The 9,969-nt window shown below is 41.0% G+C and overlaps 1 pseudogene; it reads left to right on the top strand.

Annotated features, from left to right (window-relative positions):
* The first annotated feature begins 2,187 nt into the window (after positions 1–2,187).
* Positions 2,188–9,495, top strand: LOC138009864 (piggyBac transposable element-derived protein 5-like; annotated as a pseudogene).
* The last annotated feature ends 474 nt before the right edge of the window (positions 9,496–9,969 follow it).

The following is a 9,969-nucleotide window of genomic DNA, read 5'->3' as shown; positions in this document are numbered from 1 at the left end:
AGTACAAATACTCCTAGTCGCTTCATGCTACAGAAACCGGAGATAAGCGCCGGCCTGATGAGCCTTCTGGCTAGTAAGCGGAGACTTTACTTTTTACTTTTTTTTTCATTTTGACTGCCACCAGCCCACTATAGCATGGCCGACGCTGAACCTGCTTTATCTCTGCCACCAGCTCCTGAACCTGCTGTAGTTGCTCCGGCTTCCAGGGTCGAACAAGAAATAAATTTTCACTTCTGTCATAAATCTTCCTTAGTGTTTAGGTTTCAGCAACTAGGGTGTAGTTCCACGTTTTTGTCGTTTTGCTTGTTTTTATGTCTTGCCGTTTTTACTGCTTGCCATTTTCGGCCTAGGTGTTTTATGCGGGCTTTCACTTGGCGTAAGTAGCTTTTCGCTTCCTTCGGTTCTTCTTGTTCGGTTTTCTACTTTTTATTGCCGTTTTACGGCTTGGTTGGGTGTGGCACGAATTCCTTGTGTTTTATTTTCTGCTTCGTTAGTCTTATTTTGCTACTAGTTCGCTATTTTACAACTTTAACCCTCATGGGGCAGGTTCTTTTACTTGGGATCGCCTTTTTCCATATTTTGTTCTTTTCTTTTACTTTGGGACCATTTGTCTGTTTGCCCCTTTTATTGAGGAAAATTTATTTTATTTGTTTCTCTAGTTTGTTGTTGTGTTATGTCTATGTTGCAAACTGCAGTGAGCGAGTGGGACCAGCGGTACCACAAATCAGTCAGCGCCTATAACGTTTTTATAATGTAGTACATTTTAGCATGGCCTGGAGAGCCAGCAGCCTGGAGAGCTATAGCATGGTTTTTTAAGTATGGCCCGGAGAGCCAGAAACCGGAAAGCAAAACAAGATTACATTTAAAAGAAGTTTATGCTGTGCAAAGGCAAACGAGCCACCAATGCTGGCATTTTCTCAGATGCGTCCCAAGAGACCATTGGCGCTTGCACCTACATCCGCCAAAGAACAAATTACGACAAGTACCAGGTTAGGTTGGTTGCTGGGAAGTCAGGAGTTGCACCCTTAAAACAAGTAAGTATACTGCAATTAGAATTACAAGCCGCAGTCTTTGCATCCCGCTTAGCCAAGACTGTACAGTTGGAGTTCAGGATACAATCCCAATCCATCAAGTTTTTCACTGACAGCGCAATAATGCTTGCCTGGCTGCAAATCATATCATGTAACCTTCAAGCCATTTGTTTCTTCACGTGGGGGAGAAATCCAGGCCAACACAGATATGAAGCAGTGGAGGCACATCCCCAGCAAAGTAAATGTGGCCGATGATGAACGAAAGATGGATCTATGGACCAGAGTTCCTAAAAATCCCAGAATGTTGACCACAGGAAAAAATGAGGCCTGTATAAGAGGATGATATGGAACGACAGTAAGTGAAAGTAGTCTGTAAAGTGAAGGAAGTTGAACAAGCCATCGAACCCACGAAGTTCTCAAGCCGGAGGAAGTTGATATGAGTAACTGGTCGCATACAAAGGCTAGTCAAGAATTTAAGCTTACGAAAGCCTGCTCTGGAAGGAAGAAACCACCCACTTACACCTGAAGAACTGGAAAGCGCAGAGAGATTCTAGAGTAAGGAAGCTTAAAAGGATTTGCATGAACGCAAGGAAAAGGGAGAAATCAAGTCACTCAGCCCACTTCGTAGACGAAGCCATCGTCTCTTACAACACCACAAACCCGGCCCTTCTCCCAAGTGACTCCCAAGGATCTCATTGTTGATAAGGAGGTACGCCTATCAGTATGGACATAACAGTGCAGCAGCTACAACAGGCAAGATACGAAGAAAGTTCTGGATCCTGACAGGAACCAAATTAAGCAAAGAAGTGAAGTTCAAATGTGGCTTCTGTTGCAAGCGCACAGGACTGAGATGAAATTAATGGCAAACCTACCTGCTCTTTGCTAAACTCCGTTTCCCCCACTGTTTGACATCACCGCATGCAAATATTTTGGACCCTTTAACTCCAAGATCTCGAGAAAAAAAACTGTCAAGCATTACAGAGTGTTATTTACATGTCTCAACATAACAGCCGTCCATTTGGAGATGGCAGTGGACTGTACAATGCTGGTCTTTCTTCAGGTCGTGCCAAAATTCTGGGCCATACAAGGTTGAGCTGCAGTCACAACGAATGACAATGGTTCACAGTTTTTTGGTGCTGAGAAGGAGCTGTGCCAGATGGTGAATGGTATTAACAAAGACGAAGTTCAAGACGTATGTGGAGAAAAGGGAATGCAATGGAAGTTTATTACGCCAGCTGCCCAGTATCAAGATAGTTGTGCCGAATCACTAGTAAAAACCTGCAAGAGTGCCCTAAAGAAAGCTGTTGGTAGTTAGTTACTACCACCATTTGAGATGTACACAGTCCTATTGGAAGTGGCTAATCTAGTAGTAAACCAGTGACCCATCGGCAGGATCCCAAACGACCTTGATGATGGACATTACATGTGCTGAAATGATATACTTCGGGGACGTGCATCTTCAGAAGTTAGACAAGGACCTTTCAAGGAAACAAAAAACCCTCGTTATCGAGTAGAGTTTGAGCAAAAAATCATTGATTCCTTTTGGAAACGCTGAAGCAGAGACGTTTTCCCATCACTCATACCAAGGACGCAATGGTAAGTGGAACAGAACACGACACCTGATGATATTGTTATAGTAGCAGATTCCAACACTGTTTGAGGTAAATGGTCCATTGGAAGAGTCTTGGAAGTGTACCCAGGACCTGACGGTCGAGTGCGAACTGTAACAGTCAATACCTCAAGAGGAGAATTTAGCCGACTGGTAAACAAGATTACTTGCTGAAGGTGACGACTACAGAGATCTGTACTTAGGATAAGGACAACACCCTTATTGGGGCGGAGAATGTTTCACTGACTAAGTGAAGTTAATGTTTACATTATTAATTCCTTTATTGACCTTTGATTTAATTAGTGATTAACTTATGATTGACAGTCAATTGCACAGCAACTATAAAAGTTGAGCTTTGAGTTCATGACACTTTTATTCCATATACACACGTTGAGAAAGCAATTGGTTTTACCTTGCTAACCTGTGATCTTGCCCTGTTCTGCTGACCTGTTTTTTTCTGATCTGTTTTTCATGTAACTAGAATATCTTACTGGATAAAACCACAGAATTAACCCATATGTTTGAAACGATTGTATTTCTAGTATTGTAAATTTAGGTTTTCCGCATACAGTTTTCATTAATCGTTGGTCATAGATTCAATAAGAATTATCTACTGTTTCTCATAGATCGAATAATAAAAGACTGAAGACTACACGAGCCAGGGTCCAGTCAATTATTGGAGAACCATTTTTCCCCGAAGCATAACGAGTGTAATAATTTCACTTCATCAGATCAGCTTGAAAAAACAGCTTTTAATCCACATTAATTTAGTGGGGAATTTAATTAAATACAGCATGTGCAGCCTCAATTTAAAGTTTGATTGAGAAGGATAACTGATCAGCAGTGGGCTTTGACATCTGTTAAGCTATTATTTAAGTCCACTTCTTTAAAGTAATTTCATGACTTGGTAAACGGCCATCTTTCTGTAACAGTCAAGAATATGCTGCCAATGGTTTGGAAAAGGGTCGTCCTCCTACAAACAACACTTATTCCAGAAGAGATGATAGCCCTTGACAGGTTTTGGAGGCAATGGTGCCTTCCTCCATTCGGTCAAGGATGAAATCGGTATTGTTCCTGTATCGAGATTTCACCAAAGTCATTTGAACAAGAAGAGTTTTCTGATTGAAGTCGTCGTCAGATAAGCCTATTGTGTTTCATTGATCATAATAATGCGAGATGCCGCAAATCCGACCTTGGTTTTTGGCCACATTCTCCACACACTTCCATGTTAAGTCTTATACTATTTCCACATTAACTTGCTTACTTTTTGTTTTGCAGTGCTTCAGATTATGCTGGCAGCAATGGGTGTTGAAACAAACATGAGCTTACCTGTACCAACAAGTGGTGAACAGAGTGTAATGGGCGAGAGTCATGCTGACGATAGCGATTTGGTGCGATTTGAAGCCACTAGGGACGTCGATACCATGTATGTGGAAGCTGATGAAGAATTGATTGTGCTGTCCCATGATGCAACAAGCCAAAGCAGGGTTTCTGTTGGATGCACAAGGTTGAAAGCAGACATCCGAATGTGGGGGCAACAAATACTTAGCTCTGAAAGAGAAGTATGATGCTCTGACCAAGCAGCCAGCCAAAGTTTCCACCGGTATGTTCATTTGTACTTTGAAAATGTATTTGTTTGCCACAAAATTCCCCTTCACACTTTATTTAGGGTTATTGTCATATCAGATGAAGGTATTCATTGTGACCGGTTAAATGAAAGTGATGTGATGGGGGAATGCTACTGAGAATGCTCTTAAGAATGATGACGCAGTTGATGATGAATCAGGCTATAATGAAACTGTTGCGGAGGATAAAAACTATCACTCAGACACAGAGACGGAGACAGAAACTGATGGTGAAGAAAGTTCCTCTGCTAAACGTCCAAAGTCATAAATAATAGCATGAATTAGAGTATAGGTTAAAAACTTACATGTACTGCATAAGAGTTCATGCCTTTATCGAGAAAAGATGATTGAACAAAATAATTTTAATGATTTATTTTCTTTCATTTTTTAATTTTTCATTTTTTTTTTTGCAGGTTACAAGATGATAATCTGGAACTGAATCCAAACACATTGTGTTTTTTTCCAAGCTACTCCTTCTTTTTCAGTTCTGCCATTCCCGCAAGGCCGGCAAGCCCCCAATTGAAAGTCGTGGAGCAAGAACCATGGCAGTTCTTACAACCAGGTGCCAAAACCCAAAGTGCCCAGAGAAAGAAATAAAATCTGGTACAGCCAACCATACGTGACTGGTACCAAAATCCCACCAGGAAATTTTCTAAAATTTTAAAAATTATATAGATGTGAAATGAAGATGTTCTTCAGGAACCAAACCTTAAGATGTTGTTCTTGACTACTGCATGATTAATTTTACTTCGTCCTCAAGGTTTAGCTTTGGCAAGTACAATTTCATCTTTTTTAAGCACTCACAAGTGCCAATCAATTCCAAATTGAACGAGAAAAACCGTATGATTATTTGTTAATAATATAGACATGAAAGAATTTGTATGTAGGAAGTACTAGAAGATCTTTCTTTTCAGATTCCGCACAAAATTTTAATTTGCACTGGTGTTATACTTGAACTGCACTGCTCCCAGCCAGTCAGAATCGTAGAATAAATAATTTTTTCATGTATTTCATAAGGCAGTGTAAAACTCATTCATTATGGTTCATTTTTTAAAGCTTTCATATTGCCAAAACTCACAGTTGACACAGTTGATAACCCTTGCACCAGACATACAGCCCATAGAAAGGTTACTGGGGTTTAGTGCTTCTTTAGGTTAGTTTAATGATAATCTTAAAGAAGACCACATGCTTGTTTGTTACTTTTTCTCATTTTCATTATTCTCGTACCAGTTCAGACACATTCAGTTAACTGAATTGTGTAACCACTGCCCAGTGCACTTTTATGGCTGTCATCATTTATCATGTAACACATAAGTCAAAATTATCAAATATAAGGTTAACATTGAAAGAGAATAATATTTCATTTTGACAAGCATCACTTTTGTTTCACAATCAATGAAAGGGGAAGGAGGCTTCTGAACACTTAAAAGAAATCTTGATCAAGACATGAGTCATAACGCCTTCGTATTTGTCAGAGCTTAAAGGAAGTGGCAGTGTGGCCATGTTTGAAAATAAGATATGAATCACATCTTTCCGTCAGAAAACAAAGGCCTTGATCGATATTAAAGCTGACAACCTCAACTAAGAAACTGAATAAGCTTACTCATTATCAATTTTCTGCGTCGTTTGTTTGATTGCGATAGTCTTGGTTATTTAGATCATTGCTTACAGATTTAAACAAAAACATAAACTCGTCTTACCGTGTCTTTCTAGAAGTTTATCTAGATCTTTATATCCCTTCTTCTTTACATGAATTTTCACTCCCAAAACGAGGAGAAGAGATTCTTCTATTCTAAAGTACTTGTTACCACGTATCATGGTCGGTTTAAAGTTCTCAGGCCACGGTCTTTGGCTGGGAGAGTCCTCCATCGCTTGATCTCCAAACATCCGCTTATCCCTCACACTTCTTGACACTATTTTACTGACGATTTCATCCAACAACAGTTTTCTTAGTAGCTACGGCTTTTTAAATTTCAGTTGTTGTAATTGTTTTCGTCTCACTCACCTGTCGTGTCGTGACATAGAGAAGGTTGTCATGTCAACCATGTAAAACTGACCAATAGTGCGGCATCTAGTTTGCGCAGCGTCACGAGGCAATTGTCACAAAAGAAGAAAATACACGATCGAATCAAGCGGAGAAAGTCGAAAGAAGCTGGAAGAAGAACGGCAGATAGAGTAGGAAGCTCAATGCTAAAGCCCTATGCCAATTTGAATGAAATGTATCACATGTCTTATCGTTTGTTTAATAGCTTGTCTTAAAGTCATAACTTATCTCAGAGAAAATCGACTTGTCGGGTTTCTATCAAGTGGGAGGGATTAAATAAGCGTGATTGTAAAGTAAGAAAAGTAAAATCGTAAATTTCCCAAATATCCGTTCAGCGAAAAGTTCGTTTTCATTTACTAGAGCTCGCAAGTTTCCGGCATCAGAAAAAAATACTTTATTGCCGATCAAGCCGTGTTGCGCGTAATTAGGTACGTGTTGCAACTGTGGTTATTCCGACATTCGAGTCATTTATTTACTTTGTTCCTCTGTTGAAGTGGCCCATTCAGCCGTCTACACAAGCAGTCTGACCGCTCTTTTCAAGAAGTGTGATACACAAAAATTATGAAATCAATCAAGCAGCACAGTGCCCTGGTCTCAAAGGACTTCTTTCTCCCCAAAAACAAAAGAAAAACATCTCACCTACATCAAAGAGATTGCCGTCTTCCGCAAAATGCCACATGTTCGGCAAGTAATCGTTATGAATGAGTAATGAGAAAGAACAATAGCTTGAATAGATGAATACTTAAAGACCCCAAAATTTGGGCTACACACTTAAATCAGCATGAAGTTGTAATGGTAGTTCGATGCTAGCGGGAGACAAACAGCCGATTGTTTGTTCTATTCACATGCACGCATCGTCGTTTCCAGTCTAATATGAATGAAATTGCGTTTCGTGCGTTTAGATGTGAAGCCTTGGTTTTAAATTTAGCACTTTTTGTGATCGTTATTGAAATGTGATATTTTTGTTTTTGCTGAAACTTCAACCGTCGCATATTTTATGGGATTATAAAATTCCTATGATTTTAAAGGGTTAGATTTGTTATAAAGTTCGTCTGATGTTTCTGCTATAACTTATTTCAACCCACGTATTCTTTTGTGATTTATTTCGGTTTCATTTGTGAAACAAATTCGTATGATATTTTTGCTCTAACTTATTTCAACCCACAAATTCTTTTGTGATTTATTTGTTTCAAATTCGCAACGTGTAACGTTCTTCTTTTCAGTGATGACAAGAGTATTGGCGACCAATCAACTCCAACGATAAGTGTTTCAACTAGTGTAGTGACTAATGTAGTTTCCATCTCCACTACAACTTCTTCAACATCTGCTCGGCAGTTGGTGGCCTCTGTAAGTCAGATAATGTCCCCTGTAGTGGCCACCACTGCACAGAGCTGTGTTGCAGGGCCCTCTTCTGTATCTGTGGGGACATTTTATTCCACCCGTGCAACAACTAGTGCTGCACGTCGCACCATACCACGCACAGCATCACCCGCAGTCCCCAGGATAGAAAAAAGGGAGAGGTAGAGGTGGCAAGCGGGGAAAAGGCCCTGCAGTTTGTGCTCCTGTGGCCCCAGCAGCTGCACCTACTGCAGTGCCTTTCTCCTCATATGATGACCCAGACTTCGGTAATCCCCCTCAATATCCCCACCCCCAGTTCACCCCTGCTCGACCGCCTGGCATTCACCTTGAGGGTCCACTCCTCAGGAACAGCATGGTAAATGCTATAGAATCTTTCCAGCTGTTCTTCACCAGGGAAATGGTTGATAGTATAGTTATGCATACCAACACCTATGCTGACATCCATATCGCTACCGGTGAATATAGAAGTTACACACTTCCAGATGGCAGCTGGGAGGCAACAAAATCAGATGAAATCCGAAGGCTCATGGCTCTCCTTATTTATTTTGGGCTAGTTAAAGTAGTGGGGGATGTTAGTAAATATTGGAGCACGGCTACTCTGTACCACGGCCTCTGGGCTCAATCAATCATGCCCAGGCTGCGGTTTCAAGCCCTTATGGCTTTCCTGCACATCGTGGACCCCCTAAACGAGCCTGCTGGTAATAAGTTGAGAAAAGTAGAGGCTCTTGTACAGTATTTTAAGTCAAAATGCCAGCTCTTGCATCAGCCGAGGCAACATGTCGCCATTGATGAGCGCATGGTGAAGTCCCGACACAGGTCAGGCATCCGTCAGTACATAAAAGATAAGCCCACTAAGTGGGGCATAAAGTTATGGGTATTGGCCGACAGCTCCAACGCCTATGTTCAAGATTTCAATATCTAAATGGTAAGCAGGCAGGGCAGGAAATTAGTCAGCATGGCCTCGGGTATGACGTTGTTATGACCCTTATGCATAACTATCTCAACCAGGGGTATCATTTATTTGTTGACAATTTTTATACATCAATGACCCTTGCCAAACACTTGTTTGAGCGTGGAACCCTTCTCACCGGTACTATTTTAGATAGCAGAAGGGACTTCCCGGCAAGTTTGAAGAAAGGCAAGGAGTGGGGCAAAGGTAAACCGAAGGGAACTATGCGTTGGGAGAGGGATGCACCTGTGTTGGCATTGCAGTGGGTTGACAACAAGGTAGTGTCAATGATTTCTACCTCTGCCAATGCAAATCAGACCAACCAGGTGAACCGAAAGAGAAAGGCTGGTGGTACCTGGAGTGCCCCTTCTGTCCCGCAGCCTGAGGTTTTCCGCATGTATAATCAATACATGAATGCCGTGGATCAATCCGATCAGATCCTTGCCACCCACAATGTGCAGCGGAAGTGCACGAGGTGGTGGAAAACCTTATTTTTCCATCTAATTGATATGGCTGTAGTTAATAGCTTCATCCTTTTCAAGGAACAACAACGTAAGTTCCCTGAAAATCAAGCTCTTAGGCGATCTGCCAGCTACTCACTGGCGTCCTACAGGGAGGAGCTTGTACATAACATCTGTGATTTCCCTGCCGCAGATGCTCCCCCTAGTAATGAGACTGTTCAGCAATTTATGACTTTCGATACTATTCATTGCCCACTATTTGTAGATGTAAGGAAACAGTGTGTGGTGTGCGTGAGGGAGGGAAGGGGTCGCTTTCCAGTGAACACTTCCTGCAGAGCACCTCAGTGTCAGGGGTTACACATGCACATCACACGTGAAAGAAACTGTTTTGAAGTGTTTCACTCCAGGCATTTTTAAAAACAGTTTGGTAAGTAGATGAACCCCAGAATAACTTAGAACTGCATATATTGTTGAACTGTATATAATGTATATATAGTATTGTTGAGTTATTTGACAAAAAAACCAAAAAGAAAACAAAAAAAAATACAGTAGCATTGTTATATTTTCTTGTTCTTATCTTATATATTGCCTTTATCTTATATATGGCCTGTTGTTATCACATACTAATGCACTTTTTGTCTTGAGTGTGGGGTCTATCATCTCTTGAGAGATAATACATCTCTCAAGAGATGATAGGGGTGAGTGGTGGGTACCCCACCCCCTTTTTTTTTTTTAGGTTTTGATTCAAGGCAGATGTGGTGTCAACCAAGGAGTGCTAAGAGGACCGTATCACTACAACCAGAGTTCCACAAGTAAGTGTGCTATGTTGAGCTAGTTGCAACTTGTTCAAATTTGCTCTAAATTTAATTACTTTAGCCGGGCCTTGCTTAT

This window comes from Montipora foliosa, chromosome 7 (genome assembly GCF_036669935.1).
Source record: "Montipora foliosa isolate CH-2021 chromosome 7, ASM3666993v2, whole genome shotgun sequence".
NCBI classification, from domain to species: Eukaryota; Metazoa; Cnidaria; class Anthozoa; order Scleractinia; family Acroporidae; genus Montipora; species Montipora foliosa.
This window is presented reverse-complemented; position numbering and strand designations above follow the sequence as displayed.